The sequence below is a fragment of the Oncorhynchus masou genome, chromosome 18, assembly GCF_036934945.1.
Source record: "Oncorhynchus masou masou isolate Uvic2021 chromosome 18, UVic_Omas_1.1, whole genome shotgun sequence".
Lineage (NCBI taxonomy): Eukaryota > Metazoa > Chordata > Actinopteri > Salmoniformes > Salmonidae > Oncorhynchus > Oncorhynchus masou.
In genome coordinates, this window is record NC_088229.1 from 71,385,092 (window position 1) to 71,404,421 (window position 19,330).

At 49.1% G+C, this 19,330-nt stretch overlaps 1 protein-coding gene across 1 annotated transcript in view; it reads right to left on the minus strand.

Moving 5' to 3' along the window:
• Window positions 1–19,330, minus strand: part of LOC135505239 (myosin phosphatase Rho-interacting protein-like) — a 79,368-nt gene that overhangs the window by 49,936 nt on the left and 10,102 nt on the right.

Below are 19,330 nucleotides of genomic sequence, written 5' to 3' on the forward strand. Positions count from 1 at the left end.
CAGGTGGGTTCTAGATCTCAGTCTGTGACAGGTGGGTTCTAGATCTCAGTCTGTGACAGGTGGGTTCTAGATCTCAGTCTGTGACAGGTGGTGTTCTAGATCTCAGTCTGTGACAGGTGGGTTCTAGATCTCAGTCTGTGACAGGTGGGTTCTAGATCTCAGTCTGTGACAGGTGGGGTTCTAGATCTCAGTCTGTGACAGGTGGGTTCTAGATCTCAGTCTGTGACAGGTGGGTTCTAGATCTCAGTCTGTGACAGGTGGGTTCTAGATCTCAGTCTGTGACAGGTGGGTTCTAGATCTCAGTCTGTGACAGGTGGTGTTCTAGATCTCAGTCTGTGACAGGTGGGTTCTAGATCTCAGTCTGTGACAGGTGGGTTCTAGATCTCAGTCTGTGACAGGTGGGTTCTAGATCTCAGTCTGTGACAGGTGGGTTCTAGATCTCAGTCTGTGACAGGTGGGTTCTAGATCTCAGTCTGTGACAGGTGGGTTCTAGATCTCAGTCTGTGACAGGTGGTGTTCTAGATCTCAGTCTGTGACAGGTGGGTTCTAGATCTCAGTCTGTGACAGGTGGGTTCTAGATCTCAGTCTGTGACAGGTGGGTCCTAGATCTCAGTCTGTGACAGGTGGGTTCTAGATCTCAGTCTGTGACAGGTGGTGTTCTAGATCTCAGTCTGTGACAGGTGGGTTCTAGATCTCAGTCTGTGACAGGTGGGTTCTAGATCTCAGTCTGTGACAGGTGGTGTTCTCGATCTCAGTCTGTGACAGGTGGTGTTCTAGATCTCAGTCTGTGACAGGTGGTGTTCTAGATCTCAGTCTGTGACAGGTGGGTTCTAGATCTCAGTCTGTGACAGGTGGTGTTCTCGATCTCAGTCTGTGACAGGTGGTGTTCTAGATCTCAGTCTGTGACAGGTGGTGTTCTACATCTCAGTCTGTGACAGGTGGGTCCAAGATCCCAGTCTGTGACAGGTGGGGTTCTAGATCCCAGTCTGTGACAGGTGGTGTTCTCGATCTCAGTCTGTGACAGGTGGGTCCAAGATCTGTCTGTGACAGGTGGTGTTCTCGATCTCAGTCTGTGACAGGTGGGTTCTAGATCCCAGTCTGTGACAGGTGGGTTCTAGATCCCAGTCTGTGACAGGTGGGTTCTAGATCTCAGTCTGTGACAGGTGGGTTCTAGATCTCAGTCTGTGTCTAAGGGCAACTTCTATCCGGAGCTGCTATATAACAGATAAGACTGTTTGTTGTTGTCCCTCCCTCTCACACAGAGAGAGGACGTGTATGATGGGCTTATCAGGCCCTACTAAGGTCACACCACCATTATCCAGAGTTCATGACAATGGGGGAAATTCATTCAGTATGTGTGTGATGTGTGTGTGTGTGTGTGTTACTGCTAATGTTCATGTGTGGGTCTGCATATGTGCATATGTTGAGGGGCACAATTCATCCCGGTTTCAACTCGTGACCTCATAATACCCAGAAAACCCTAGAACTCCCCCTGAACCCCAGCATGGGTTCTCTAGTTCAGTGTGAGTCCTGTCCTGCTGTTACCAGACCCTGACAGTACCGTAGCCTGTCTGTTACCAGACCCTGACAGTACCGTAGCCTGTCTGTTACCAGACCCTGACAGTACCGTAGCCTGTCTGTTACCAGACCCTGACAGTACCGTAGCCTGTCTGTTACCAGACCCCTCAGTGACGTAGCCTGTCTGTTACCAGACCCTGACTCAGTCTGTCTGTTACCAGACCCTGACAGTACCGTAGCCTGTCTGTTACCAGACCCTGACCCAGCCTGTCTGACAGACCCTGACAGTGCCGGTCTGTCTGTTACCAGACCCTGACAGTACCGTAGCCTGTCTGTTACCAGACCCTGACAGGGTTCTGTCTGTTACCAGACCCTGTGACGTAGCCTGTCTGTTACCAGACCCTGACAGAACCGTAGCCTGTCTGTTAACAGACCCTGACAGTACCGTAGCCTGTCTGTTACCAGACCCTGACAGTACCGTAGCCTGTCTGTTACCAGACCCTGACAGTACCGTAGCCTGTCTGTTACCAGACCCTGACAGTACCGTAGCCTGTCTGTTACCAGACCCTGACAGTACCGTAGCCTGTCTGTTACAGACCCTGACAGGGTTCTGTTACCAGACCCTGACAGTCCGTAGCCTGTCTGTTACCAGTGACAGGTGGGTTCTGTTACCAGACCCTGACAGAGGAGGGGGACTGGGAGAGACAGTAGTGGGTCTCCAGATCTCAGGAGGGGGACTGGGAGAGTGAGAGGAGGGGGACTGAGAGAAGAGGGAGGGGGACTGGGAGAGAAAGAGAGAGAGGAGGGGGACTGGGAGAGAAAGGAGGGGGACTGGAGAGAGAAAGAGAGAGAGGAGGGGGACTGGGAGAGAAAGAGAGAGAGGAGGGGGACTGAGAGAGAAAGAGAGAGAGGAGGGGGACTGGAGAGAAAGAGAGAGAGGAGGGGGACTGGGGGACTGGAGAGAGAAAGAGAGAGAGGAGGGGGACTGGGAGAGAAAAGAGAGAGAGGAGGGGGACTGAGAGAGAAAGAGAGAGAGGAGGGGGACTGGGAGAGAAAGAGAGAGAGGAGGGGGACTGGAGAGAGAAAGGAGGGGGACTGGAGAGAGAAAGAGAGAGAGGAGGGGGACTGGGAGAGAAAGAGAGGAGGAGGGGGACTGAGAGAGAAAGATCCAGAGGAGGGGGACTGGGAGAGAAAGAGGGAGAAGGGGGACTGAGAGTAGAGAAAGGTGTGAACTGAGAGAGAGAGAAAGGAGGGGAACTGAGAGTGAGAGAGAGAGGAGGGGGACTGAAGAGAATGGAGGGGGACTGAGATGTGCATAGGGGAACTTGAGAGAGCAGGGGGAAGAGAGAGAAAGGAGGGGGACTGGGAGAGAGAGAAAGGAGGGGAACTGAGAGAGAGATAAAAGGAGGGGGACTGGGAGAGAGAGAAAGGAGGGGAACTCCCCTGAGAGAGAGAGAAAGGAGGGGTTCTGGGAGAGAGAGAAAGGAGGGGAACTGAGAGAGAGAGAAAGGAGTTCAGAAAGGAGGGGTCCTGGAGGGGGACTGAGGGGGACCCTGAGAGAAAGGAGGGGAACTGTTACCAGACCCTGACAGAGTACCGAGAAAGGAGGGGGACTGAGAGAGAGAGAGAGAGAAAGGAGGGGGACTGAGAGAGAGAGAAAGAGGGGACTGACAGAGAAAGGAGGGGGACTGAGAGAGAGAGAAAGGAGGGGGACTGAGAGAAAGGACCCTGAGAGAGAGAGAAAGGAGGGGGACAGAGAGAAAGAGAGAGAGTAAAGGAGGGGGACTGAGAGAGAGAGAAAGGAGGGGGTCTGAGAGACCCTGACAGAGAGAGAGAGAGAAAGGCCTGAGAGAGAGAGAAAGGAGGGGGACTGAGAGAGAGAGAAAGAGGGGAACTGAGAGAGAGAGAAAGGAGGGGGACAGAGAAAGGAGGGGGACTGACTGAGAGAGAGAGAAAGGAGGGGAACCAGACCCTGACAGAGAGAAAGGAGGGGGACTGAGAGAGAGAGAAAGGAGGGGGTCTGTTACCAGACCCTGACAGAGAAAGGAGGGGGACTGTCTGTTACCAGGAGGGGGACTGGGAGAGAGAGAAAGGAGGGGGACAGAGAGAGAGAGAAAGGAGGGGGACGGAGGGGGACTGTCTGAGAGAAAGGAGGGGGACTGGGAGAGAAGAGAGAGAGAGGAGGGGGACAGAGAGAGAGAGAAAGGAGGGGAACTGAGAGAGAGAGAAAGGAGGGGGACTGAGAGAGAGAGAAAGGAGGGGAACTGAGAGAGAGAAAGGAGGGGGACTGAGAGAGAGAGAAAGGAGGGGGACTGAGAGAGAGAGAAAGGAGGGGGACAGAGAGAAAGAGAGAGAGGAGGGGGACTGGGAGAGAAAGAGAGGAGGGGGACTGAGAGAGAAAGGAGGGGGACTGGGAGAGAGAGAAAGGAGGGGGACAGAGAGAGAGAGAAAGGAGGGGGACAGAGAGAGAGAGAGAAAGGAGGGGGACAGAGAGAGAGAGAGAGAGGAGGGGGACTGAGAGAGAGAGAAAGGAGGGGGACTGAGAGAGAGAGAAAGGAGGGGGACTGAGAGAGAGAGAAAGGAGGGGGACAGAGAGAAAGAGAGAGAGGAGGGGGACTGGGAGAGAAAGAGAGAGAGGAGGGGGACTGAGAGAGAGAGAAAGGAGGGGGACTGGGAGAGAGAGAAAGGAGGGGGACAGAGAGAGAGAGAAAGGAGGGGGACAGAGAGAGAGAGAAAGGAGGGGGACAGAGAGAAAGAGAGAGAGGAGGGGGACTGGGAGAGAAAGAGAGAGAGGAGGGGGACTGAGAGAGAGAGAAAGGAGGGGGACTGGGAGAGAGAGAAAGGAGGGGGACAGAGAGAGAGAGAAAGGAGGGGGACAGAGAGAGAGAGAGAGAGGAGGGGACTGAGAGAGAGAGAAAAGGGGGACTGAGAGAGAGAGAAAGGAGGGGGACTGAGAGAGAAAGGAGGGGGACAGAGAGAGAGAGAAAGGAGGGGGACTGAAGAGAGAGAAAGGAGGGGACAGAGAGAGAGAGAAAGGAGGGGGACAGAGAGAGAGAGAAAGGAGGGGAACTGAGAGAGAAAGAGAGAAAGGGGGACTGAGAGAGAGAGAAAGGAGGGGGACTGAGAGAGAGAGAAAGGAGGGGGACAGAGAGAAAGAGAGAGAGGAGGGGGACAGAGAGAGAGAGAAAGGAGGGGAACTGAGAGAGAGAGAAAGGAGGGGGACTGAGAGAGAGAGAAAGGAGGGGGACAGAAAGAAGAAAGGAGGGGGACAGAGAGAAAGAGAGGAGGAGGGGGACAGAGAGAGAGAGAAAGGAGGGGGACAGAGAGAGAGAGAAATAGGGGGACTAGAGAAAGGAGGGGAACTGAAGAGAGAAAGGAGGGGGACTGGAGAGAAAGAGAGAGAGGAGGGGGAAGAAAAAGAGGAGTCCCCTCACCAGCTGGACTGGGAGAGAAAAGAGAGAGGAGGGGACTAACCTGTTCTACTAACAGGGGACTGAAGCCTCAGGGGACTCAGAGAGAGGAGGGGGACTGGGAGAGAAAGAGAGAGAGGAGGGGGACTGGGAGAGAAAGAGAGAGGAGGGGTTCTGTGAACACACTGAAGGAGGGGACTCATCCAGCTGGTCCTGAGGGGACTAACCTGTTCTACTGGGAGAGAAAGAGAGAGGAGGGGGACTGGGATCCAGAGAGAGGAGGGGGACTGGGAGAGAAAGAGAGAGGAGGGGGACTGGGAGACTAAGAGGAGGGGGACTGGGAGAGAGAAAGAGAGAGGAGGGGGACTGGGAGTCCCCTCATCCAGGGGGACTGGAGAGAGAAACTAACCTGTTCTACTAGACACAAAGAAGAGGAGGGTCCCCTCATCCAGCTGGTCCTGGGAGTTCACTAAGGAGGGTTCTACTAACACACTGAGGAGGGGGACTCAGAGAGAAAGAGAGAGGAGGGGGACTGGGAGAGAAAGAGAGAGGAGGGGGACTGGGAGTTCACTAACCTGTTCTACTAACACACTGAAGCCTCAGTCCCCTCATCCAGCTGGTCCTGGAGAGAGAAAGAGAGAGGAGTTCACTAACCTGTTCTACTAACACACTGAAGCCTCAGTCCCCTCACCAGCTGGAGAGACTAAAGAGAAGAGGAGGGGTCCTGAGGGGACTAACCTGTTCTGGGAGAGAGAAAAAGAGAGAGGAGGGGGACTAAGGAGGGGGACTGAAGGGGGCCTGGAGAGAGAGAAAGGAGGGGAACTGAGAGAGAGAGAAAGGAGGGGACTGGAGAGAGAAAGAGAGAGAGGAGGGGGACTGAGAGAGAAAGAGAGAGAGGAGGGGGACTGGAGAGAGAGAAAGGAGGGGAACTGAGAGAGAGAGAAAGGAGGGGGACTGAGAGACTAACACAGAGGAGGGGGACTGAGAGAGAGAGAAAGGAGGGGGACCCTCAGAGAGAGGAGGGGACCAGAGAGGAGGGGGACTGGAGAGAGAAAGAGAGAGAGGAGGGGGACTGGAGAGAGAAAGGAGGGGGACTGAGAGAGAGAGAAAGGAGGGGGAACTAAGGAGGGGGACTAGAGAAAGGAGGGGGACTGAAGGGGGCCTCAGAGAGAGAATCCAGCTGGTCCTGGAGAGAGAAACTAGGGGGACCTGAGAGAAAGGAGGGGGACTGAGAGAGAAAGAGAGAGAGGAGGGGGACTGAGAGAGAGAGAAAGGAGGGGGCCTCAGTCCCTGCTCACCAGCTGGTACTTAGGTTTAAAAATAAGCCTGTTCACCTTAAATGAGGCAGTGAACACTGAAAGCTCAGTCACCCTCACCAATTCAAATTGGAAATACCTATTTAAATTTGGCTAAAACTGTTCTCACTAACCAATTGAAGCCTCAGTCCCTTCACCAAATCCAAAGCTGGTCCTGGGGCATGCAGTTCAGAATTAGGCCAATATTCACTAATTAAAAACTCAAAAAAGAGCAACAGTTTTGAAACTGACCCCCTGTCAGTCCCCTCATCCAGCTGGTCCACCAGCTGGTCCTGAGTTCACTAACCTGTTCTACTAACACACTGAAGCCTCAGTCCCCTCATCCAGCTGGTCCTGAGTTCACTAACCTGTTCTACTAACACACTGAAGCCTCAGTCCCCTCATCCAGCTGGTCCTGAGTTCACTAACCTGTTCTACTAACACACTGAAGCCTCAGTCCCCTCACCAGCTGGTCCTGAGTTAACTAACCTGTTCTACTAACACACTGAAGCCTCAGTCCCCTCATCCAGCTGGTCCTGAGTTCACTAACCTGTTCTACTAACACACTGAAGCCTCAGTCCCCTCATCCAGCTGGTCCTGAGTTCACTAACCTGTTCTACTAACACACTGAAGCCTCAGTCCCCTCATCCAGCTGGTCCTGGGGCTGAGTTCACTAACCTGTTCTACTAACACACTGAAGCCTCAGTCCCCTCATCCAGCTGGTCCTGAGTTCACTAACCTGTTCTACTAACACACTGAAGCCTCAGTCCCCTCATCCAGCTGGTCCTGAGTTCACTAACCTGTTCTACTAACACACTGAAGCCTCAGTCCCCTCATCCAGCTGGTCCTGAGTTCACTAACCTGTTCTACTAACACACTGAAGCCTCAGTCCCCTCATCCAGCTGGTCCTGAGTTCACAAACCTGTTCTACTAACACACTGAAGCCTCAGTCCCCTCATCCAGCTGGTCCTGAGTTCACTAACCTGTTCTACTAACACACTGAAGCCTCAGTCCCCTCATCCAGCTGGTCCTGAGTTCACTAACCTGTTCTACTAACACACTGAAGCCTCAGTCCCCTCATCCAGCTGGTCCTGAGTTCACTAACCTGTTCTACTAACACACTGAAGCCTCAGTCCCCTCATCCAGCTGGTCCTGAGTTCACTAACCTGTTCTACTAACACACTGAAGCCTCAGTCCCCTCATCCAGCTGGTCCTGAGTTCACTAACCTGTTCTACTAACACACTGAAGCCTCAGGACCAGAACATCCGAACAATCAGGATAAACCAAATTACAACACAATCAAAACAAAACTACATTACTTATTGGGAAACACAAACACAAAGCAAAATGCAGTGCTATCTGGCCCTAAATCGACAGAACACCAAGGCTAAATATTTGACCATGGTTACTGATCAAAACTTTAGAAAAACCTTGACAAAGTACAGGCTCAGTGAGCACAGCCTTGCCATTGAGAAGGGTAGACACAGGAAAACCTGGCTCTCTGTAAGAGGAAAAGCTGTGCAACCACTGCACCACAGCAGAACCTGAGACGGAGCTGCATTTCCTGACAAAATGTAAAAAATATAAAACAATTAGAGAGTGTCATTTCTCCAAATTTTCAAAGAGCTCTCTGATGAGGATAGGCTACCCGTCCTGTTGGGGGAGGATGCAGAGAGCTGTGGGTTGGCAGCGCACTACAGACAGACAGACAGAGACAGAGAGGAGGTTAACTGCCTTGCTCAGGGGAACAGTGGGTTAACTGCCTTGCTCAGGGGAATAGTGGGTTAACTGCCTTGCTCAGGGGAATAGTGGGTTAACTGCCTTGCTCAGGGGAGCAGTGGGTTAACTGCCTTGCTCAGGGGAGCAGTGGGTTAACTGCCTTGCTCAGGGGAACAGTGGGTTAACTGCCTTGCTCAGGGGAACAGTGGGTTAACTGCCTTGCTCAGGGGAACAGTGGGTTAACTGCCTTGCTCAGGGGAACAGTGGGTTAACTGCCTTGCTCAGGGGAACAGTGGGTTAACTGCCTTGCTCAGGGGCAGAATGACAGATTTTTAGCTTGTCAGCTCGCGGATTCGATCCAGCAACCTTTCAGTTACTGGCCAAACGCTCTAACCACTAGGCTATCTGCCGCAGTCCATGTGCTGTAGTGGGTTTGATTTCAACAGATCCAATTTCATATCTTCCTATTGTGTCCTCCTTCTACGGGGCCGGCTATATTTATCTGCACAGAGGGAAATTATTAAAAGCTAACTGCTTTCTCAGACTCTCTGTGACACCGTTTTTATGAACTGAACACACAGAGAAGCAGCATTTTTCAGTGATACCAATTGCCCCACCGAAGACATTATTTTAACAGACTTTATATGGACAAGTAAAACTCAGAATAAAAAGGAATGTTTGACATCTTCATAAATCTGAGGGGGGGTTTTAACCTCTCAGCCTTGGAATTTTATCAACTCGCCACCAAGGGCTTTTACTTACAACATATTGTATCGTTAAATACATTGAAGAGGAACTATGGGTACATATTGAAGAGGAGACATGTTCATCCCCAGAGTATTTCCACGTTTCTATTTTGTAAAGATAAAGCTAAGAATAGGTGTGCAAAAATTCTGGTAAATTTCCCAAAAAATTCCCTGGTTTTCCAGAAATTCTGGTTGGAAGATTCATGGTTTTACAAGGGAATAAATCAGGAAATATGGGAATCCTCCAACCAGGATTTCTGGTAAACCAGGGAATTTCTGGAAAAGTTACCAGAATATTTGCAACACTATTCTAAGAATGTTAACAACTTGATAAGAGCACTATAACAATACGGAAGAACATGAAATTGATTCTACAAGAATGAATATCACTTCCTAAAAACACAACATTACGGAACAATCCTTAGATGATTTTCAGATTTCACCAATGCATTGGTCTACATAGAAAACTAAAAGGCATAGAAACTGTAAATGACGTGGTAACAGGAAATAAATGTATTTCCATGATAGAATTTAAAAGTAATTTGGGACTGAACAAAAATAGAAATGGAACATGAAACAATTTCAAAGATTTTACAGAGTTACAGTTCATTTAAGGAAATATGTCAATTGAAATAAATTAATTAGGCCCTAATCTATGGATTTCACATGACTGGGAATACAGATATGCATCTGTAGGGGTGTGGATGAGAAAAGCAGTCAGTATCTGGTGTGACCACCATTTGCCTCCTACAGCGTGACATCTTCTTCGCATAGAGTTGATCAGGCTGTTGATTGTGGGCTGTAGAATGTTGTCCCACTCCTCTTCAATGGCTGTGGGAACTTACTGGAATTTGGCAGGAACTGGAACACGCTGTCGTACACGTCGATCCAGAGCATCCCAAACATGCTCAAATGGGTGACATGTCTGGTGAGTACGCAGGCCATGGAAGAACTGGGACATGCTGTCGTACACGTCGGTCCAGAGCATCCCAAACATGCTCAATTAGTGAGTATGCAGGCCATGGAAGAACAGGGACATTTTTCCTTGCGACATGCATTATGCACATGTCTGGTGAGTATGAAGGTCATGGAAAAACTGGGACATTTTCAGTTTCCAGGAATTGTGTCCAGATCCTTGTGACATGGGGCCGTGCATTATGCTGAAACATGAGGTGATGGAGGAGGATGAATGGCACGACAATGGGCTTCAGGATCTAGTCACAGTATCCCTGTGCATTCAAATTGCCATCGGCAAAATGCAATTGTGTTCGTTGTCCCTAGCTTAAGCCTGCCCATACCATAACTCCACCACCACGGGGCACTCTGTTCCCAACGTTGACATCAGCAAACCACTCGCCCACACGACGCCATCTTGAAAAGGGGATTCATCGTTGAAGAACACACTTCTCCAGCGTGCCAGTGAAGGTGAGCATTTGCCCAGTGAAGTTGGTTACGAACCTGAATGATAGCCTAACTCATAAGTCATGTTGTAACCCATAGGCCTATATAATTAAGGTGGAGTACACCTACTCCATAAATCAGTCCTGGGCAACTCCAGTCCTCTGGGGCATGATTGGTGTCACACTTTCTCCCCATCCACCCCATCTAGCAAACACATCTGATTTAAACTGCATTTTTAACTGAAGATCATGATTAGTTGATTGTTGGAGTCAGGTGTGTTACCTGGGGCTGGGGGTAAGAGTGGGACCACCAATCACGCTCCCGAGAACTGGAGTTGCCCAGGCCTGCCATAAACCATCAATTCTTGTGGTTTTAATTGGATTTTTTTATTGCCCGGGCAGGTGGCAAGTAGTGTCAGAAACCACTGCCTGCTCTGCTCTGCTCTGGGGTGGGAGTGAAGCAGGAAGCTGCCGTTTTAAATGGCATATGTGCCTTGACATGTCACTGCCATCCCCTGTTGCATCACACACACTACTCCTATCTTCCTCCCGCAGGCAGACAGACTCACTACAGCTTCTCATCCCATCGGCTGAATACTGGGGTTAAATACCCCAGTCAGGATGATAACGACCAAACTATGAATTCAACACCTGGTGCAGAGGTCCCAGACCATAGGGAATCTTCAGGATGGTATCTCTTCCTGCTCTCTGTTGTAGCATTATGTCAGACAAAGTGTGGACTATGGAGAGAACTCGATGACCCAGTTTCCTCCTGGTCATTGACCCACTCCGGCCCAAGGTTTCTCAACAACTTATCATCAGGGACTGAGGAGCTGTAGACCGTCTTGGGAGGTCCGCTTAGATTGAAACTGGCCCTTCAGAACTGGTGTCAGTCAACTACCCAAGGGACTGGTTTGCAGCTACATCTCAGGGTTTGAGAAAACACTGCTAGCCTCTGTCTCTCACCGCATGGCATATGTCTCTCAAATGTACGACACATCCAATCCCATCTGATGTAGTAACATTACATTAGTCTACATTAGATCTGGGCGCCTGCAGTGTGTGGAATGTTTGGGTCTGGGGCATATCTGGCATTTCCGTGTGGTTTTGGGGTCTAATGTGCTCTCTCCCCCCCGTTAGTTAGTGGGAGCCTGCTGCATTTCACCAAATATGGGCAGTTTAGAGGAATGCGGTGCAGAGCCGAGACCTCGGAGCATCTCCTTGACCGTTCGTCTCCTCGTGGACTAAACTAGTCCAGCTCCAAGAAGACACTGCCCACTTGATTTTAACATCTTCAGTGAAATCTTCCCTTAAAGACCTTTTTATTTTACCTTCCCGTAACTATTTTGCTTATTTTATGCGTCACATGCAAAACAACCTCTTCTAGGGAAATATTACCTTCCAATCTGCTTTCTACGCACGTCAGGGTTCCATGGCAACAACCAACCTGCTCAACTGAATCATGACATAGTTAAATCATTCAAATCCATCCACCTAGAGTCCTGTGAGATGGTGTTATATTGACCAGGATTCATCAGCTTTAGAACATTTGATAAATGCTGCTCTGGTCATTGTTGCCGTTCCCACTAATCTCGTTGTGGCGTCCAGTTAACGTTCTCTCAGTGTCTAAAATACACACCATCTTTGTTTTATATAATGCCGAGGCATTCTAGCCTGACGTAGGTTCTCTCAGTGTCTAAAATACACACCATCTTTGTTTTATATAATGCCGAGGCATTCTAGCCTGACGTAGGTTCTCTCAGTGTCTAAAATACACACCATCTTTGTTTTATATAATGCCGAGGCATTCTAGCCTGACGTAGGTTCTCTCAGTGTCTAAAATACACACCATCTTTGTTTTATATAATGCCGAGGCATTCTAGCCTGACGTAGGTTCTCTCAGTGTCTAAAATACACACCATCTTTGTTTTATATAATGCCGAGGCATTCTAGCCTGACGTAGGTTCTCTCAGTGTCTAAAATACACACCATCTTTGTTTTATATAATGCCGAGGCATTCTAGCCTGACGTAGGTTCTCTCAGTGTCTAAAATACACACCATCTTTGTTTTATATAATGCCGAGGCATTCTAGCCTGACGTAGGTTCTCTCAGTGTCTAAAATACACACCATCTTTGTTTTATATAATGCCGAGGCATTCTAGCCTGACGTAGGTTCTCTCAGTGTCTAAAATACACACCATCTTTGTTTTATATAATGCCGAGGCATTCTAGCCTGACGTAGGTTCTCTCAGTGTCTAAAATACACACCATCTTTGTTTTATATAATGCCGAGGCATTCTAGCCTGACGTAGGTTCTCTGAGTGTCTAAAATACACACCATCTTTGTTTTATATAATGCCGAGGCATTCTAGCCTGACGTAGGTTCTCTCAAACACTTTCAGTAGGCCATGTTGTGGTATAATATGCAACGTATGCTCACATGTGGTTATCATCAACAACACATATGTGAAGCGTGGTAGTGAATTCTCTGGCGCTAAGTGAACCACATTTAGCATTGTCAGGTGGCTGGCTAATCAAGAACATCATGGTCTGGCATCTTTATCACTGGGAGAGAGAGGAGAGGACTGTACAGTGAGATATGGAGACAAAAGCTCCTCAGAAAGCTCTATGAAAGGCTGAGCAATAGAATAGAAGATCACTTCATCAAAAAGAGCGATATTAATGCTATGTTGTACAGAACCAGGAAGTAGACTATAGAGATATTAATGCTATGTTGTACAGAACCAGGAAGTAGACTATAGAGATATTAATGCTATGTTGTACAGAACCAGGAAGTAGACTATAGAGATATTAATGCTATGTTGTACAGAACCAGGAAGTAGACTATAGAGATATTAATGCTATGTTGTACAGAGCCAGGAAGTAGACTATAGAGATATTAATGCTATGTTGTACAGAACCAGGAAGTAGACTATAGAGATATTAATGCTATGTTGTACAGAACCAGGAAGTAGACTATAGAGATATTAATGCTATGTTGTACAGAACCAGGAAGTAGACTATAGAGATATTAATGCTACGTTGTACAGAACCAGGATATAGACTATAGAGATATTAATGCTATGTTGTACAGAACCAGGAAGTAGACTATAGAGATATTAATGCTATGTTGTACAGAACCAGGAAGTATACTATAGAGATATTAATGCTATGTTGTACAGAACCAGGAAGTAGACTATAGAGATATTAATGCTATGTTGTACAGAACCAGGAAGTAGACTATAGAGATATTAATGCTATGTTGTACAGAACCAGGAAGTAGACTATAGAGATATTAATGCTATGTTGTACAGAGCCAGGAAGTAGACTATAGAGATATTAATGCTATGTTGTACAGAACCAGGAAGTAGACTATAGAGATATTAATGCTATGTTGTACAGAACCAGGAAGTAGACTATAGAGATATTAATGCTATGTTGTACAGAACCAGGAAGTAGACTATAGAGATATTAATGCTACGTTGTACAGAACCAGGATATAGACTATAGAGATATTAATGCTATGTTGTACAGAACCAGGAAGTAGACTATAGAGATATTAATGCTATGTTGTACAGAACCAGGAAGTATACTATAGAGATATTAATGCTATGTTGTACAGAACCAGGAAGTAGACTATAGAGATATTAATGCTATGTTGTACAGAACCAGGAAGTATACTATAGAGATATTAATGCTATGTTGTACAGAACCAGGAAGTAGACTATAGAGATATTAATGCTATGTTGTACAGAACCAGGAAGTAGACTATAGAGATATTAATGCTATGTTGTACAGAGCCAGGAAGTAGACTATAGAGATATTAATGCTATGTTGTACAGAACCAGGAAGTAGACTATAGAGATATTAATGCTATGTTGTACAGAACCAGGAAGTAGACTATAGAGATATTAATGCTATGTTGTACAGAACCAGGAAGTAGACTATAGAGATATTAATGCTACGTTGTACAGAACCAGGATATAGACTATAGAGATATTAATGCTATGTTGTACAGAACCAGGAAGTAGACTATAGAGATATTAATGCTATGTTGTACAGAACCAGGAAGTAGACTATAGAGATATTAATGCTATGTTGTAAAGAACCAGGAAGTAGACTATAGAGATATTAATGCTACGTTGTACAGAACCAGGAAGTAGACTATAGAGGATTCTGTATTCTGTAGACATAAAGTGTATGTCCAGCAAGGAGGAAGATGGATATATACAGTTGGCCTATATAGGGTTTGGGGTCTATATAGGGGCTGGGGTCTATATAGGGGTTGGGGTCTATATGGGGGTTGGGGTCTATATAGGGGTCTATATAGGGGTCTATATAGGGGTTGGGGTCTATATAGGGTTCTATATAGGGGTTGGGGTCTATATAGGGGTCTATATAGAGGTTGGGGTCTATATAGGGTTCTATATAGGGGTTGGGGTCTATATAGGGGTTGGGGTCTATATAGTGGTTTATATAGGGTTCTATATAGGGGTTGGGGTCTATATAGGGGTTTATATAGGGTTCTATATAGGGGTTGGGGTCTATATAGTGGTTTATATAGGGTTCGATATAGGGGTTGGGGTCTATATAGGGGTTTATATAGGGTTCTATATAGGGGTTGGGGTCTATATAGGGTTCTATATAGGGGTTGGGGTCTATATAGGGGTTTATATAGGGTTCTATATAGGGGTCTATATTGGGGTTGGGTTCTATATAGGGTTCTATATAGGGGTTGGGGTCTATATAGGGGTCTATATAGGGGTTGGGGTCTATATAGGGTTCTATATAGGGTTCTATATAGGGGTCTATATTGGGGTTGGGGTCTATATAGGGTTCTATGTAGTGGTCTAGATAGGGGTTGGGGTCTATATAGGGTTCTATATAGGGGTCTATATTGGGGTTGGGGTCTATATAGGGTTCTATATAGGGGTCTAGATAGGGGTTGGGGTCTATATAGGGTTCTATATAGGGGTTGGGGTCTATATAGGGGTTTATATAGGGTTCTATATAGGGGTCTATATTGGGGTTGGGGTCTATATAGGGTTCTATATAGGGGTCTATATCGGGGTTGTGGTCTATATAGGGTTCTATATAGGGGTCTAGATAGGGGTTGGGGTCTGATCATGTTGATGATGAAGAATCCACTTCCATTTTCTCCTGACGTGTGCTGAACTCCCAAAATAACGTATCAGCAATATTTTGGTAGCGTTCCTATTCTAGGGACCCGGGGGGGGGGGGGGGGCACAGTGACGGTAAATAGTGGTCATTTTCCTGACCCCGTTTCCCAGTGCCGTTCCGGAGAGTTCCCTGGGCTGCAGATGAAAAGGCCGGAGGACAATGAGACCCACCGCGTCAGAGTAACCAGGGTAACAAAGAGAGGAAAACACTACGACAACCCAACGAACACGTGTCAGTTACACAATTGGGAGAAAAAATGGACGCACGCAAGAATAGACAACACACACACACACACATGGAAACTGGGATGTTTCCTCCCTTTGTCATCGCGTGGGGATCCATGATTACACGAAGATAATTATTCTGATTTCAAACATCTCATCTCCAGAAAGCAATCAAATACACACAAACACAGTGCCTTGGTCTTCATCTCAGCAGTCAAAAGCAGCGTCATCTCCTCTTCGTCGATTTGGATTGCAGAGAACTGATAAGTGGGTTAAGTGTAAAGCAGAGAGTCAGGGTTAGAAGCTGAAGGTCAGGGACTGAAGCAGCAGGGACAGTCAGGCAGAGTGTGTAAAGGCCTCTCACACAAGCAGCCTGATCTCCAGTATGATCAGCCAGTGGGGTTGGTCACCAGTGTCACATTCCCCAGTGACACGCAGACATGCACACACTCAACTGTAATGGACTTTCTCTAGTCTATGTTCTTCCGTTTCTTTCTTTCACAATACCTATTTTTCTACTAACCTTCCCCTCTCACACTCTGTTCTCTCTCACACTCTGTTCTCTCTCACACTCTGTTCTCTCTCACACTCTGTTCTCTCTCACACTCTGTTCTCTCTCACACTCTGTTCTCTCTCACACTCGGTTCTCTCTCACACTCGGTTGTCTCTCACACTCGGTTCTCTCTCACACTCGGTTCTCCCTCACCCTCGGTTCTCCCTCACAATGTTCCCTCTCTCTCACTCTGCTCTCTCTCTCTCACTCTGCTCTCTCTCTCTCACTCTGCTCTCTCTCTCTCACTCTGTTCTCTATCTCTCACTCTGTTCTCTCTCTCACTCTGTTCTCTCTCTCACTCTGTTCTCTCTCTCACTCTGTTCTCTCTCACTCTGTTCTCTCACCCCCTGTTCTCTCACCCCTTCTCCCTCCCTCCCTCCCTCCCTCCCTCCCTCCACCTCTGTCCACCTCCCTCCCTCCCTCCCTCCACCTCCCACTCTCCACCTCCCTCCCTCCACCACCTCCCTCCCTCCCTCCTCCACCTCCCTCCACCTCCCTCCCACTCTCCACCTCCCTCCCTCCCACTCTCCACCTCCCTCCCTCCCTCTCTCCACCTCCCCTCCCTCTCTCTCACACCTCCCTCCCTCCCTCCCCTCCACCTCTGTCCACCCTCCCTCCCTCCCTCCCTCCACCTCCCACTCTCCACCTCCCTCCACCACCTCCCTCCCTCCCTCCTCCACCTCCCTCCACCTCCCTCCCACTCTCCACCTCCCTCCCTCCCTCCCACCTCCCCTCCCTCCCTCTCTCCACCTCCCTCCCTCCCTCCCCTCTCCACCTCCCTCCCTCCCTCTCTCTCTCCACCTCCCTCCCTCCCTCCTTCCCACTCTCCACCTCCCTCCCTCCCTCTCCACCTCCCTCCCTCTCTCCACCTCCCTCCCTCTCCACCTCCCTCCCTCCCTCTCTCCACCTCCACTTCTCTCCCTCTCTCCACCTCCCTCCCTCCCACTCTCCACCTCCCTCCCTCCCACTCTCCACCTCCCTCCCACTCTCCACCTCCCTCCCACCCTCCACCTCCCTCCCTCCCTCCCCCCTCTCCCCCTCCCTCCCTCCCTCCCACTCTCCACTCCCTCCCACTCTCCACCTCCCTCCCTCCCACTCTCCACTTCTCTCCCTCCTTCCCACTCTCCACCTCCCTCCCACTCCCTCCCTCCCTCTCTCCACCTCCCTCCCTCTCCCTCCCTCCCTCTCTCCACCTCCCTCCCTCTCTCCACCTCCTTCCCTCCCTCTCTCCACCTCCTTCCCTCCCTCCCTCTCTCTCTCCACCTCCTTCCCTCCCTCTCTCCCACCTCCTTCCCTCCCCCTCTCTCCACCTCCCTTCCCTCCACCTCCCTCCCCCACTCTCCACCTCCCTCCCTCCCACTCCCTCCAACTCCCTCCCTCCACTCCCTCTCTCCACCTCCCTCCCTCCCTCCCACTCTCCACCTCCCTCCCTCCCTCCCTCCCACTCCCCTCCCTCCACCTCCTTCCCTCCCTCTCTCCACCTACTTCCCTCCCTCTCTCCACCTCCTTCCCTCCACTTCTCTCCCCCTCTCCACCTCCCTCCAATCCCTCTCTCCACCTCCCTCCACTCCCTCTCTCCACCTCCCTCCACCTCCCTCCACTCCCTCCCTCCCTCTCTCTCAACTCTAGTATTAGCCTGGTCAGGGACAAAGCTCATGCAAAATATTCGGGGCCCTCAGAATTTCCAGCACCAATGAGATTCAGGCAGACAGACATGGCTGTAAGCTATTTGAGCAAGGGATAAGAAGGAACTATGTAGGCTTATTTTATGAGGTTTCAGAGCATGACCTTTTTTCCCCCTTTCATGCTGAGTAGTAATCGAAACAGAGAGAGAAGGAAAGATTAAGTTGAGGAACTATTGCCCTTCTCAATGGATGTAAAAACAGACTGTGTTTACTTACTTTGAGAAGCTCCACAGTGATGGTGAGTTGAGACAATCACAAATACTATCAGACATTACCGTAACCAAACAAACATCGTAGATTAGAAACAATGGTAATTAACGGTAAAGTACTACTGGTGATAGAGGTGAGCCGTCCCTGAGGCCTCCGCAATGGACTAGTCCACTCAGACAGAGCCGTCCCTGAGGCCTCCGCAATGGACTAGTCCACTCAGACAGGCTTGAATCAGACAGGCGTGAATCAGAGAGGCGTGAATCAGAGAGAATCCAAGCAGGCTTGAATCAGAGAGGCGTGAATCAGACAGGCTTGAATCAGACAGGCGTGAATCAGAGAGGCGTGAATCAGAGAGGCGTGAATAAGACAGGCTTGAATCAGACAGGCGTGAATCAGACAGGCGTGAATCAGAGAGGCGTGAATCAGAGAGGCATGAATCAGAGAGGCTTGAATCAGACAGACGTGAATCAGACAGGCGTGAATCAGAGAGGCGTGAATCAGAGAGGCGTGAATCAGAGAGGCTTGAATCAGACAGGCGTGAATCAGACAGGCTTGAATCAGAGGCGTGAATCAGAGAGGCGTGAATCAGACAGGCGTGAATCAGACAGGCTTGAATCAGACAGGCGTGAGTCAGAGAGGCGTGAATCAGACAGGCTTGAATCAGACAGGCGTGAGTCAGAGAGGCGTGAGTCAGAGAGGCGTGAATCAGACAGGCGTGAATCAGACAGGCCATAATTATTTGGTATACATTTGCAACTGCTGGACTAAAACAAATCTTGGTCGACCAACAGCCTATCAACCAAACAATCAACTAAATGTGGTAGGCCCTACTTCCTCCATCAACATGGTTATGGTTCCTCGGCGTGAGGTTTACTCTGCGGTAGGCTGGGGTAGAGCTAGGTAGGCTAAAAGAGACAATAATGCTACCAAGTCATCTCTTTTTCCGGGCAGGCACCACCGATTACATCACCACTACACAGGCAGGCACCACTGATTACATCACCACAGGATTACATCACCACTGAATCAGGCAGGCACCACCGATTACATCACCACTACACAGGCAGGCACCACCATACATCACCACTACACAGGCAGGCACCACCGATTACATTACACAGGCAGGCACCACCGATTACATCACCACTAAACAGGCAGGCACCACAGATTACATCACCACAATACACAGGCAGGCACCACGATTACATCTCCACTACACAGGTTATGGCACCACCGATTACATCACCACTACACAGGCGTGCAGGTTTACATCACCACTGCGGTATCACCACTACAGGCTAAAAGAGACAATAATGCTACCAAGTCATCTCTTTTTCCGGGCAGGCACCACCGATTACATCACCACTACACAGGCAGGCACCACCGA